This window comes from Perognathus longimembris, chromosome 8, assembly GCF_023159225.1.
Source record: "Perognathus longimembris pacificus isolate PPM17 chromosome 8, ASM2315922v1, whole genome shotgun sequence".
In the NCBI taxonomy this organism is placed as follows: domain Eukaryota; kingdom Metazoa; phylum Chordata; class Mammalia; order Rodentia; family Heteromyidae; genus Perognathus; species Perognathus longimembris.
Genome location: NC_063168.1, coordinates 35389660 through 35405215, shown reverse-complemented (window position 1 = coordinate 35405215; position 15556 = coordinate 35389660).

Genomic DNA, 15556 nt, shown 5'->3' with positions numbered 1-15556 from the left:
AGGACAGGAGTCAGGGAGCAATCACCTCCAAATCTGCAAAGTCAGAAGGAAAATATAATGAATCACAACTTGCTTCTAGCCGGCTAGTTAAAATAATACAGATGAGAAAGAGTGAGAAGTGATTAGGGGAGTTGGGGTGAGGGTGGGATGGGACAGGGAGGGGGGAAGGTTCCCTCCCTTTCTCACCAGAGCTGGCGTTTGCAATTGTGCCACTTGGATCCAAGCCTGTCAAATAAACAAGGTTTTTTGTTTTTGCAGGTTTTGGTTTTCATTTTTCATAATCCAGTTTATTTGACCTTTATTTTTCTAATAATGAAAGGAAAGGGAGCCGTGGCCCAGACACATTCCTCAAAAGTACAAGCAGTAAGACCAAAGGCTGGGAGGCGCACAGCCTCTAGTGCTCCCAGCATACCCCAGGGGAGGGAAATAAGCCTCCTTCAGGACCCCTCCCCTTCTCCCCTCTTTTATCTTCCTCCCCCCTCCTCTCTTCTCTCTCCTGTCTCCTTGCCTCTTTCTCTCTTCTCTCCCCTCTCTCCTCCTCTCTCTTTCCCTCCCCTCTCCTCCCCCATTCTCCTCTCCCTTCCCCTCATTTCCCTTCTTCTCTCCTCTCCCCCTCCTTTCTTCCCTTCTTCTCTCTTCTTTCCTCCCTTCCCCTCCCTTCCTCTCCCTTCCCTTCCCTTTGCACCTCTTGCCTTCTACTTTTGTTCCTGCCATTCTATTTTTCAATTCTGTTCCATTCTTTCTCTTTAATGTGTCTTTCCTTCAGAATTTGGAAAGGAAATCCACCAAGGGATGAGTTACTAGTTCTCATGTCCTAGTAGGAAAGCTGCTGGCTAGGAACAGAGAATTCTGTTTAGTTCCACAACTAATAGAAAAGTCTTTCCATGGGCTGCACTTGGCTCCTCGACATCAGTGTATTTCCCAGAGCTTTGACGTTCCTATGCAGGCCATGAGGCTATGGTACATTTTCAGGAGCTGCCTCAGAGATCTCTGCTGACAGAGCAAGGAGGAGAAGTGGAGAATGACACCCAGTCGGCCCCACCTGAGCCTGCCACTCCCTCCTCATCCAATTCATGACACTGCATCAACTTTGGCATCTTTGCTGCTGCTTTTCATCAATGCCATTTAACTGAATTTAGAGTAATAATTTTATTAAAATGTTTTAGATGCCATATCTCCAATCCATAAAATTTATTGTACCTTTATGCAGAATTATACTAGAGTTGAAACATATAAATCAATTTATAAGGTCTAATGACACACAAATGCTTAAAAACTAAAGGCGATGTAGTAAATTCAAATTACCATTACAAATGTAAGCTTTGTAGTCAGTGTGTGACCTGCTAAGAATTATATTTAACTCTCCTGAGAGTGGTTTATCATAAAACTTTATACTTTTATTACAGTGAATTATTAAGTCTTCCATGACATGAGTCATTCCTCCATTGACTATGGCTTTTTTAATGACACTATAATAGACATCTTGCTAATAGCAGGAGGGTTGCTACCTCTGCAGCATGGAGAAGGGGTGGGGGGATGAGGAGGGAAAAGGAAAAGACAATGCAGAACACATGAATGGAAAAGCAGATTTCCCAGAGGACTCATGGTAACAATTGTACGAAGAAGTACTAGAGGCATTAAAGGTTCATCCCTGGTATGTTCTGTCCTAGGTAAAACAATAGCTTATTGCCTAAAAGAAATTCCATTTGAAAGTCACATGTGGGAAGGGGAAATGGTTTTAATTATCCTGAGTCATTTTAGTTTTGCATCAAAACTTGAAATTCCCCTCCTTACTGATATGCCATGCATGGAGTCCCCTTCTGTTCTGATAAGCTCCTAACTAAACCTCCCCCATCTCATAATGTACAGTGACCCCACTGCTCATCAGCATTGCTTCCTGTAACACACTCCTCTGTGCTACGTCCCCTATATAGCTACATAGGAGGACGGGATTGGCAGATACCAGTTGAGTCTACAGAGCACCTCTTGTACTTCATCTCTAGCTAAATGAAGGCAACATTCTGAAACACACAGAGACCTTCTGCATGGTGGCTTCAGGCTTCAGAAAGCCTGTCTCTGTTATGTAAGCTCCTTCTCACAACAAAGACTATTTGAGGTCAAGAGGTTGGTATCCCCAAACCATTCACACACTATGACATTTATTTATCTAGTATAATGCTAGAATTTAGGACTCCTGAGTCCCTGGCCCTAGATAAGAGGCAGTTCAGACAAAGGATGTTCTGTATGGCAGATAGATGTAGGCAAAATAAGACCAAAGAGGAAAAGAGAAAATGGTTGTATGGCTCATTTCCTATGTATCTCTACTCAAGAATTATCTCTTTGTAGGAATTTCCCATGTGATCTCTTATGTCAATTAAAGTAACCCCCAGGGATTATAACCATGGTCACTTGGTCATTTCTGAGCCCATAGTCCAAGGCTTTACATCCCAACTTCCTGAGAGTGGCTCACAAGCGCTGAGCATTTATTTGTTATCATTATTTTCTCAAGACTACCAAGGCTAGGTTTAAAGAGTCAGTATATATTTCTAATTTATTGAATATTGAAACTCAGAGATTTGGTTAGCATGAGATAATCAGGCTAACACATGACCATGGTGATGACTAACAGGCTGGGCAATTGATTCAACTGACAGCAAACTTTTCCAACAGTAGTTGATGGATGACTAATAGAAGTTCTATCCGTTGCCATATATATGTTGACAGTCACAAGAAAATAGGATTGACACAAACCTCACCTCTTTCTTTCGTATATATACACACACATACAAATATACTCTTGCACACTCATAGCTTAATAGAAATTTACTTGAAAAGTTTCACAAGAAGATTCAACAAAGCTGGACGAAGTTGAACTCAATTTCACATCTTAAACTCTTTAGCCATCAACATTTTTTCATCTAAATTCATAACTTTTCCCCCTAAGGTTGGCTATTGCCTTCTGTTATTACTTCAACAGTACTAAGGCCACTGAATTCAACTTAACTGAGTACTTATGGAGTGTCTATTTCATACCAGTCCACTGTATTCAGAATTGAACTTTATAAACACTGTACCTTATCTTCATAAGGGTGCTAAGCTAGATTTGAGAGCAAGAGTCAGAAAACTATAGCCTCACTAGCCAAATCTAGAATGCTACTTGCTCCAATAAAGTTTTATTGGACATAGTCATAATCATCAACAACCACTTTGACAACATGATGACAGAATCAACTAATCGTAACTGGACTATTTGGCTGAAAAACCCTAAACTATTTGCTTTCTGGCATGTTAAGGATAAGTTTGGTAATCCCTTGTTTGAACAGTGATTCTGAGATTTATCTGCAATATACAATTCATCCAAGGAGATTTTCTTTTTAAAAATGTAGTTATCATAATAAATGAATAATTACTTATTCATTAAGGTAGAAATTCTAGGTGTAGGGGCCTGGATTCTCTGATGTTGTTTTTTAAAGAAAGAGAAGAAAGGAAAAAGAAAGAAGAATAGGGAAATAAAAAAATTAAATTAAAAAAAAAAACAACAGACTCTCCAAGTGATCAATAGAGAGCCAGGGTCAAGAACCATTCTCAGAAAAACAAATTCATAGATATAATAATGACCACAGCCATCTGGAGTATTCAGGTGGTTGTGAGCCACTGTCTGAGAGGCAGCTGAGTCACCCAGACAATCTCAGTGTCTCACGATGATGGGCCAGTGTTCAGTGACGCTTACAGGTGCTCTGTCTCAGTGGCATGAACTGCCTCGGAGACACGGGGAAGACAGCCACAAATCAGAATTTCCTCTTAGAGAAGGTAATCAAATGTTTGCATGTTGGTTACTCTTCATCCTGATAGCTAAGCATGTCACTCTCTAAGTGAATTTTAGCATTATTTCAGTAGTCAGAACGAGTAACTCAGACTCATCTGCTGGTAGAGAAAACTCATTTAACTCAATAAACAAAAAAACGTTACTCAGTAGTAGCACCTAACGGAAGGACTTCATTACCTATTAAAATATCTGGAGTTAGGCATCTATTATCAGATCTGGCACAGAGCAGAGAACTGCTCCAGAAACTGATCTATGTCATACCAGTCTTATCCCATACCAGTCATGGGAAATCAAGCCTGATTTCCCACGGGCTCCAAGCATACTGTACAGGTGGTGCAGGAAAGAGTGGAAGAGCAACTTAAACATGCAAAGACTCTGCTGACAAATCCTGAAAACCTGCCTCCAACAGAACAAATCCACAGCATGCACCAAGACCATGAGGCCTTCTGAGACCTGAGAAAAACTTAAATTCAAACAGTCTATTTGATCTAACTTGATTTTTATTAAACTATTTATCAGTTACTATAAGCCAAGAACTGCTCAGGCACTGGGTGAAGCACATTTCAAAGTGTTTCTGATCTCTGTACATATACAGGACACACACACACATTCATGAACATGCACACATATACACACATGCATGAACTACATGCATAAAAGCTTATACTTTATAGATTCATGGGGAAATCCTTGCATAACTACAAAAGAGTTTGTATCATTATGTACCATGTATAGGATATAGCTCAGAGCAACAATCCTTGTCTTCCTGGTGGTAGAAACTATAGAACCTTTTGTGGAAAAAAAGATGAGCCTTGAAGACAGTTCCACAGCCTCAAAGGAGAAGGGGAGGGGCTTCAGGATGAACTGCAAGGTACCACCTATAAAGAAAGGATGCTGGAATTTTCAGGAAATGGCCAACCAGTAGCATAGAAGCTGGAGAAAGAAGATATTTCTGTACTAAGCAAAAATCTACTGGAGAAATAGGGAAACCAAATCTTACAACAGACAAAAGAATTGTTTTGCTTTCTTCCCTGACCTACATTACCTTCTCAAATAAGATCAGTGGATGCTCCAAAGAACTTTGGGTGATCTGCAGACCACCCCAGAAAGGTTTTCAAAATGACCTACTTTGCAAAGAAGTAACAATTATCTACCAGTGACCTCTCAACCATTACCTGAATTAAAAGTTATTACTGTTACCAGTTGATAACTGACTTTCTAAGAGGTTAAGTGATTTTTCCAAGGTAATAAAGTTAGCAAATACTCAAGTTAGAATCTTAATCCAGCTCTGGATGCTCAAATTCAGTGTTCCTTTTATTGTATGACAATGTTGGGAAATGAAGTTAGACCTATTTACCTCTCATCATAAAAAATGCCAGCCTGATCCAGAGTTGTACACAGGGTTCCCTAGCCCTCTAGACTTCAACTCTAAATAACTATGCCATCTCATCATTAGAATTTCAAAGAGAAAAGCCACAGCCTTTCTTTATGATCACTGTGATAAATTAGGGCTCCTTTCCTTTATAGACTCACACTCAAGGACTGCAAGATGTGAAGGGAAATAAATGAAAACTCCGCAGATTGCCCCAAGGCAAATTTTAGTTTGTTTTGCACAATCAATTCATATTTCTATTTTTTGGCCTTTTACTAAATCTTGGAAGAAAAGAAAGGAGAGACAAAAAGAAATAGAAAACAGAAACTGCAAAGACAGTGTCGACAATTTGGTACCGAGCTGGGTCATGTGACAGTGGAAAGGCCAGGGCGAGTCTAGAGAGGTCTAAGATTTCTTATGCCCCCTGTTAACAAGAAACTGAAGCAAGGACTCTTTCTACTCCGGGGACCCTTGGTGGACCACCCACATGAAGCAAGGCTTTTGAAATCAAATCCTCAAGCCCACAGTTCACTCATAAGCTTCTCTCTCCTTTTCTACAGACCACATCAAGGATTGGAAACTGTGGGAAGCACCACTGGGAAGAAGAGGAACCTGGGTTGCAGATGACTCTGCCTGCTGAGACCATCCCATATCTTTCAAAGTCAGAAGACAGGTGCCATGACCAAGGATTTAGTTTAGGAAAGGACGTTAAGATTTAGGAATGGCTCAACATAGCCATCTAATTATAGCCTTCTGAAACCCACCTGTCCTTCCACAAGCAGTGGAGACATCACCGCCTCCAGGGACAGCTACCCTTTCTCATCACTCTCCTGCCACTTCTACCTGTAGTTCTTGCTGTCATGTGTCAGTCAAGCACTTAGGGAGAGAGAGATGCAGAAAGGCAAGGCTGTCATTCAGACTGTTTTCTATAGCATTCCACATCAGAGATCAGTAAACTAAAATCCATGGATTGATTTGTCTGTTTGTATGGCCCAAGAGCTAAGAATGTTTGTTACAATGTTAAATGGCTGAAAATTGCCAAAAGAAGAATAATATCTGTTACCCATGAAAGTTATAAAAAAAATTTAAATCACAGTTTCTGCACGAATTTTTTGAGCATGGACATACTCATTTGTTTACCCATTGTATATGGCCACATTCAGTTCAGAGTTAATTAGCCATGACAGGCTAGTCAGGTCTCAGAACCTAAACCTTTGACTTGTTAGCCTTTTGCATTAAAAGCCATTGATTACCAGTCTAGATTATAGTAAGGACTCAACAAATATTTGAAGTATAACAGAAAGAAAAGAGAGATGATGTAAGGAGGGAGGGAGAGAGGGACCTGGAAAGAAAGAGGAAGGTTTGGGAGAAAGGAAGAGAGACAACAACACAGAAGTTGAAGGTGAGAACAGAGAAAGGAAGTAGACAGTCAGGAAATAATTGAATGGACACAATGGAGAGAGGTTAGTCATTCTGGCTTTCTGGCACCATTATGATTAAAAGTGGCTCTTCATGCCCCGAGACTCATGGGTGCCCCTGTACACAATAACACACCCTGTGACCATCCTAGAAAGGATAGCAAGAGGATAGTCAAGGGCCCAGGCTACTCAGGAGGCTGAAGTCTGAGGATCATGGTTTGGGACTGACCTGAGCAGAAAAATTCATGAGCCGCTTATCTCCAATGAATCATCAAAAAGCCAAAAGTGGAGCTGTGGCTCCAGTGGTAGAGCAGAAGTCATAAGTAAAAATATCTGAGACCCAGAGTTTAAGCTCCAGTAACACACACACACACACACACACACACACACACACACACACACACACACACACACACACACACACCAGCTGGCACAGTTCAGGACCAAAATTCAGAACTGAGATCCCCTGACCTGTAGGATGAGGTTTTTCCCAAGCCTGTACCACAGTCCAAATTTCAGCCCTTTAACCATTTCATTCCCCCTTTTCCTTTTCCCTTCCTATTTGTTCATCTATCCAGTTGACTTCACAAGCTCAGTACTTTCCCCTTGGCTCACATCACCAGATCACAAGTCAGCAACTGCTCAATGGATCTGGTCATCACAGCTTCATTTTCTCCTATACTCCAATCTGACATCTTCAGGATGACAAGTGATCCATTCACATTAGCAGCTCTCTCATTTGGGTTTGCTCAGCATTTCCCCCTGAAGCACTGGGATGTTTATCGTAGCACTTCCTACAATTGGGAGATTGCATGTAACAACAATGGCCAAGAGACACCAAACCAGCTTTGAAGCAAGTTGTCTGTCTGTCTGGAGCTTGCATTTCTGGGTGGAAGGCTCCCAAGGGGCAGTCATCTCTTCATCTCTGAAGCATCTGCCTACCATTATCTTCTCTCTCTTTTTCTTAGTTTTTCTATGGTTGAGCTCTTCTGACTTCTAAAACTGATGAACTAATGCTCAATTTATTCATTATAAGGGTTTTATATTTTCTGACATAAACACTGAAGTCTACCATGCCTCTAGACCACACTGTTTTCATACAATTGTGAATATTAATATACAATTATTATCATACTATTCTAAATATCATGTGATTTATCTTGGGTCACATGGCTTAATCTGGTTGGTTACAGCTAGCCTTCTCTATTCCTGGGTTCAACGTAGTGTGAGTTGAAAATATTTGAATGACCAATTGCATCTAACTTAGCCCTTTTTGTTGTCATTATTCCCTAAGCAATACACTATAACAGCTACTGACATTGCATTTAGTATTGTTTATAAGGGGCTTGAGAGTCTTAAGATTCCAGTATCCACAGGGGTCTTGGACTGAAGCCCTCATAGATACTGATGAGAAACTTTCTGATTTACAAACATATGGTTTGTTTTCTAACTCATCATTATTGTTTTATAATATAATTCCATTATGGTCATAAGATATGGTCCCTGTACTAAAAACACCTTGAGATGGTAAATGGTGGACCACCATACATATTTCATTGTTCTTAAAAGAATATGTGTTCTGCAGTAGTTGTCTGTACTGTCCCATGTATTTATTAAATCACATTTTCTCAAAGTCTCCATAGCCTTGCTAAGATTGCTCCTCCCCATTTTGTCAGTTACTAAGAGGGATAGGACAATACTGCAAATACTATAGCAGGTTTGTCTACACAAGATGTATTTCTGGTTTATAGGTTGGAATGCCTACATTATTTTTTTAAATTTATTTGTTTATTAATTGAACACAATTTTTTTTACAAGGTGTTGTGCAAAAAGGGTACAGCTACATAGTAGGGCAGTGTGTACATTTCTTGTGATATCTTACATCCTGTTTTTCTATCTCTTCTCTATGTCAGGTAGACATATATACAATATACAATGAATCAAGAACATATACAGTAGCCATGTGGCCACGCCCAAGAAAGTTCGCCTAGGGCTTTAAATGTAATGTCAATATTAGACCATATGTTGACAGTAGTCTTATATGAACGTACATACATAGCTTTTGAGCTATTATATTCCCCTGAGAGGTCAATTTTTGACCTTTATATGTTGAGTAATAGTTTGGTTTTAGTTACATACTGTTGGTTTGCTGCCCCAATCCTGTGGGGATACTATTTGACAAGCAGTTTTTGGTTTCACAGACTTGGTCTCTACTGTCTCTCTGTCTCCCTTTGTTAACAGTCATATATCAGGGAGATCATGCCCCTTTGTTTTCTGTGTTCTAGGCTTGTCTCGCTCAACATTATTTGTTCAAGTTCTGACCATTTCCCTGCGAATAACAATATTTCACCATTCCTAATTGCTATGTAGTATTCCATTGTGTATAAGTACCATATTTTTTGGATCCATTCTTCTGTGGAGGGGCATCTGGGTTGCTTCCATATTTTGACTATTGTGAATTGTGCCGTGATAAACATGGAAGTACAAATGTCTTTTTGATATCTTGGGGTTTGCTGTTTAGGATAGATGCCTAGGAGTGGTATGGCTGGGTCATAGGGTAGGTCTATATTGAGCTTTTTGAGAAACCTCCATACAGTTCTCCAAAGTGGTTGTACTAATTTGCACTCCCACCAACAATGGAGAAGGGTTCCTCTTTCCCTGCACCCCCTCCAGCATTTATTGTTGTCTGAGTTCAGAGTATAGGCCATTCTAACTGGGGTGAGGTGGTATCTCAGGGTTGTTTTTATTTGCATTTCCTTTACTACCAGGGATGTTGAGCATTTCCTCATGTGTTTCTTTGCCATTTTTATATCTTCTCTTGTGAAGTCTCTCTTTAGTTCCTTTGCCCATTTCCTAATAGGTTTATTGGACTTGGAGGGGCTTAGTTTTTTGAGTTTTCTGTAGATGACAGATATCAGGCCTTTGTCTGTTGCTGTGCTGGTAAATATCCTTTCCCATATGGTTGGCTGTCTTTCTATTTTGGTGGCTATGTCCTTAGCTGTGCAGAAACTTTTTAATTTGTAGTAGTCCCATTTGTCAAGACTTTCCCCTATTTGTTGTGCACCTGGGACTCTATTCAGGAAGTTCCTTCCTGTGCCTATAAGTTCTAGCGTCTTTCCTACTCTGTCCTTCAGTAGTTTCAAGGATTCAGGTCTGATATTGAGGTCCTTGATCCATTTTGAGTTGATCTTGGTGCATGGTGATAGGCTTGGGTCTACTTTGAGTTTTCTGCATATGGCTGCCCAGTTCTCCCAGCACCAGTAGTTGAAGAGGCTATGTTTATTCCATTGTATGTCTTTAGCTCCTTTGTTGAATATCAGTTGGCTGTAAGAGTGCGGTTTTATTTCTGGGTCTTCAATTCTAATCCATTGGTCTTCCGATCTCTTTTTATACCAATACCATGCTGTTTTTGTTATGATGGCCTTGTAGTAGAGCTTGAAATCTGGTATTGCGATACCTCCTGCACTGCTTTTTTTGCCTAGAATTGCGTTGGCTATTCTAGGTTTTTTGCTGTTCCATATGAATTTATGGGTTGCTTTCTCTATTTCAGTGAAGAATGTGGTTGGGATTTTGATAGGTATTGCATTAAATTTGTATAACAATTTGGGCAATATGGCCATTTTCACTATATTGATTCTGCCTACCCATGAGGATGGGAGGTCTTTCCATCTCCTTGTGTCTTCTTTGATTTCCCTTATTAGATTTTTATAGTTTTCATTAAATAGGTCCGTCACATCCTTGGTTAAGTTGATCCCTAGGTACTTTATTTTTTTTTTTGGCTACTGTAAATGGAATTGTTTCCATAATTTCCTTTTCTGTTTGTATATTGCTGTATACAGAAAAGCTGATGACTTTTGTGGATTGATTTTGTATCCTGCTACTTTGCCAAATTGGTTTATTAGGTGTAGGAGTTTGGGTACTGAGTTTTTTGGGTCCTTCAGATATAAGATCATGTCATCTGCGAATAGGGATAATTTGATTTTTTTCCTTGCCGATGTGGATCCCTTTGATGTCCTCCTCTTGCATTATTGCTATGGCTAGGGATTCCAGCACTATGTTGAAAAGAAGTGGGGAGAGTGGGCATCCTTGTCTTGTTCCTGAGTTTAGGGGGAATGATTTAAGTTTCTCTCCATTTAATATGATATTAGCAGTTGGTCTCTTGCATATGGCTTTTATTGTTTTGAGGAATATTGCATCTATTCCTGTTCTCTCCAAAGCTTTTAATAGGTATGGATGTTGTATTTTGTCAAAGGCTTTGTGGGCATCGACTGAGATAACAATATAATTCTTAATTTTAGATCTGTTTATGTGGTGAATTACGTTGATTGATTTACGGATGTTGAACCATCCTTGTGACTGTGGGATGAAGCCAACTTGGTCATGATGTATGATTTTCTTGATCAGTTTCTGGATCCTGTTAGCTAATATTTTATTGAGGAGCTTTGTGTCTATGTTCATTAGTGATATTGGTCTGTAGTTCTCTTTCTTTGTTGGGTCTTTGCCTAGTTTGGGAGTGAGTATGATGTTAGCTTCATAGAATGAGTTTGGGATTTCTCCCTCTGATTCTATTTCGCGGAAGAGTTTGAGGAGTATTGGTATTATCTCATCACTAAAGGTTTTGTAGAATTCGTTGGTGAATCCATCTGGGCCTGGGCTTTTCTTTGTTGGGAGGTTCTTGATTACCTCCTGTATCTCACTGTAAGTTATTGGTTTATTTAGTTGATTTATTTCTTCTTGGTTCAGTTTGGGCAGTTTGTACTTCTCTAAGAATTGATCCATTTCTGTAAAATTATTGTTTTTTGCTGAGTAGAGGTTTTGGAAATAGCTCCTTATGATTGTTTGAATATCGTGTGTACTTGTCATTTTTCCGGTGGGGTCCTTGATTTTACATATATGAATCTCTTCTCTTCTTTTTTTTGTAAGTCTTGCGAGGGGTCTGTCAATTTTATTTATTTTCTCAAAGAACCAGCTTTTAGTCTTATTTATTTGTTGAATGGTCTTTCTATTTTCAATCAGATTTATCTCTTCTTTAATCTTTGTGATCTCTCCCCTCCTAGTCATTTTAGATTCTGTCATTTCTTGTTTCTCCAGTTGTTTTAGTTTCATCGTGAGGTTATTCACCTGCTCTGCTTCCATTCTTTTAATGTGAGTGCTGAGGGCAATGATCTTGCCCCTCAGTACTGCCTTAGCTGTGTCCCATAGGTTTCTTTGTGATGTGTTTTCATTGTCATTGTGGGTTATGAATTCATTGATTTCATCTTTAATTTGGTCTGTGGCCCAAGTATTGGATAGCAGTGTGGGGTTTAGCCTCCAAGAGTGTGTATAGCCTCTGTGGTATCCTTTGTTGTTGAGGGTTACCTTTAATCCACTGTGATCAGACATAATACATGGGATGACGTCAATACTTTTGTATTTGCTGAGGTTCTTTGTGTGGGCTATGACGTGGTCTATTTTGGAATATGATCCATGGGCTGCTGAAAAGAAGGTGTATTGGGTCTCTGTAGGGTGGATGGTTCTTATAGGTCTGTCAGATCCATTTGGGATATGGTGTTACTTAGGTCCTCAGCTCCCTTGCTAATCCTCTGGGTGTTGGATCTGTCTCTTGGAGAGAGAGGGGTATTAAAGTCACCCACTATGACTGTGTTTGCATCTATCTTGTTCTGTAATTCTGTGAGAATTTGCTTGACATATGTAGGGCCTCTTTTGTTCAGTGAGTATACATTTATCACCGTGATGTCTTGAGTCTGGATTTTTCCTTGTATTAATATGTAGTGTCCTTCTTTGTCTTTTTGAGTTGATTTTAATGAAAAGTCCAGCTTGGCTGAGATCAGGATGGCTACACCTGCCGTTTTGGTTGGTGCATTTGCTTGGTAGATCTTGCTCCATCCTTTCATTCGAAGCCTGTTTTTGTCCCTTGCTGTAAGGTGGGTCTCTTGTAGAAAGCAGATGTCAACTTTTTGTTTGCGAATCCATTCTGCCAGTCTGCTCCTCTTTACCGGAGAGTTTAAACCATTTATATTTAAAGAGATCAAGGATAAGGGTGTTTTTTCTCCTTCCATTTTCTTGTTGGGCTGTTTTTTCCTCTTTTTTTTTTCTTCTTGTCTTTAGTGAGCTGTTCTTTCTGTTGTACTTTGGCTATTGTAGTTTCTTTCTGATTCTGTCTGTGTGTCTTGTACGATCTCTGTTGGGTGGGGCTCCCCTCTTAGAATTCACTGTAGGGCTGGTTTTTTATTCACATACTCCTTTAGCTCCTCTTTGGTGTGGAAAGATCTGGTTTTCCCTTGAATGTGAACTCCAATTTCGCTGGATATTTGATCTGATGTTGCATATTGTTAGCCTGAAGTACTTGGATGGTGTTTTTCCACTCACTTCGAGCTTGGTAAGTTTGTGTGGATAAGTCAGCTGTTATTCGAATCCTCTTCCCATTGTAGAAAGTTTCTTTCTTCGCTTTGGCTGAATTCAGAATTTGCTCTTTAATCTTGAGGTCTGAAGTCTTGAATATTATGTGCCTTGGGGTGGCTTTTCTGGGGTCTGGTCTGCCAGGTGTCCTATAGGCTTCAGTTACCCGGGATGGTGTCACTGGTCCTGGATTGTGTGTGTGTCCCGCACAGCCGTTGGTCCTTCAGGGGGTGGCAAAGTGTTGTGGTGGCTTCCCCTGTTCCCTCCTTCTGCCGCGCTGGGTTCCCCAGCCGCCGTCTGTCTGAACCAGGTGTGGACCCGAACTTCTCGTCGCTGCCGCTGTGTGTCTTGGTCCGCACCCTCCCTAGTGACCATGGGGTCTCCTGCTGTCTGAATTCTGTGCTCCCAGCAGCCTGTCTGCCAATCACCAGGTTCCCCTTTCCCAGCCTGGCCCTGTTTGCACCAAGGTCGGCTGGTGGGGGAGGGTGCCCCGGAGATTCTGCGGCTCCGTGTAGGTTTTCGGCTCTTCTTTTTTGCTCCTTTTTGTTTTCTTGCATTTCTCCACTGCTTCTGGCTGCTGGTTTTGCTGGGTTCTTGATGGGGTGTTGGGTGTTGGAGTTCCCAGCTCGCTATTCAGTTGGGGCGAGTTGGGGTGCCTCCCTACTGTGTCGGGGCCATCTTTCTCTCCCAGAATGCCTACTTTAGAACTGCAACATCTTCTAACAATTGGATTTTTATCACATAATATGTTCATCTACCATCAATACAGAAATCTCAAACTTACCTTGATTAGAATTTGTATGAGATATCTTTTTCCATTCTTTTGTCTTTCTATTTTTCTATATTCTGAGATTTTTACTGTTTGTTGCATATATTTTTAATTATTTGTTTAGTTTTATTTTGATTTTCTCTATCATTCAGGCTGATTTTAAACCAACTATCTTCCTGCCTAAGTCTGAGAAGTGCTGGGACTATAGGCAAGCACCTGCATATTCAGCTTGTCCTTAGATATTTGAAGTTCATATTTACTTATTTGTTTGGCTAGTACTAATGTCTGAACTAAAGGTCTTGTACTCACTCAGCTGGCCTGCTCAGCTATCTTGGACTTTACAACTTCAGCCATTCCTCTAGTCCTATTTTTTGCTGGTTATTTTAGAGATGGAGTCTAACAAACTATTTGTCTAGGCTGGTTTCAAATCAAGATTCTCAAATTATCTGCCTCTTGAGTAGTTAGGATTATAAGCATAAGCCACCAGCAAACAGCTTGTCTTTTAAAAAGAACATTTAGCTTACTTTTTTTGCTGTTACTGTTTTATTATGGGAATTGAACTCAGAGCCTTGGGCTCACACTTAGCTTTCTCTCTCAAGGCTGGTGCTCTACCACGTGAGCCACACCTCTAGTTCCTGCTTTTTGCTGGTTAATCAGAGAGAAGAATATCTTAGATTTATCTGTCTGATTGGTTTTGAACCTCAGTTACCAGCTTCCTGTGTAGCTATGGTTACAGGTGAGAGCCATCACTGCCAGGCTAGCTTACATTTTGAAATCCAATTTGACAAATTTGTTTTTTAATTGGAGAATTTAGCCTACTTACACTTAGAATGATCACTTTTATATTTAGATTTACCACCTACTACCCTATCACCTATTTTCAGTTGTCCTTTACTCTTTCGAAATTTTATTTCTGTTTTGAAATCTTTATTTCTTTTTTTAAGGTAAATATTCATTTTTCTTTTTCTCTTTCTCAGATTTGGGTTTTGTATGCTTGATGCTCTCTCTGCAATTTCTCTTCCTGTGTTTGCTTCAGCAATAATCTTTTTTTGTTGTTGTTTTGGGTTTTTTATGTTTGGTTGTTTTTTTTTGGCCAGTCCTGGAGCTTGGACTCAGGGCCTGAGCACTGTCCCTGGTTTCTTTTTGCTCAAGGCTAGCACTCTGCCACTTGAGCCATAGTGCCACTTCTGGCCGTTTTCCATATATGTGGTACTGGGGAATCGAACCCAGGGCTTCATGTATATGAGGCAAGCACTCTTGCCACTAGGCCATATCCCCAGCCCCAGCAATAATCTTAATACTCCAGTTAATATTGCAAGAAGTAAAAGAATCTAGAACATTTTAACTCTAATCCCACACCCAATTCTCAATTATTTTATTTCTGCTCAGTTTATTTTTAAAAGACATTCCAATAAAGTTAGTGTTTGCTTAGTTTTTCCCACTTATTAACAAGGACCATTACTGTTTATTTACATTTGCCTGAAAATGTTCTGATTTAAACTTTATTTCTGAAGATTCTTGTCATCTATATAGAACTCCAAATAGAGTTATTTTCTTTCAGTGCATAAATCATATTATCCCCTTACATTGGATTGTTGCTGTTGAAAATCTCAATATCACATTTTGTAGATATTATAACATTTCTCTCTGGTGCTTGTAAGATTTTCTCTTTATCTTTGGCATTTTGCAATTGTTCTGTGGAGGTTAGGATTGATATTTATCCTAGTTGATTTATGCTGGACTCATGAGGATTTTTATTAAGTAACTCAGAA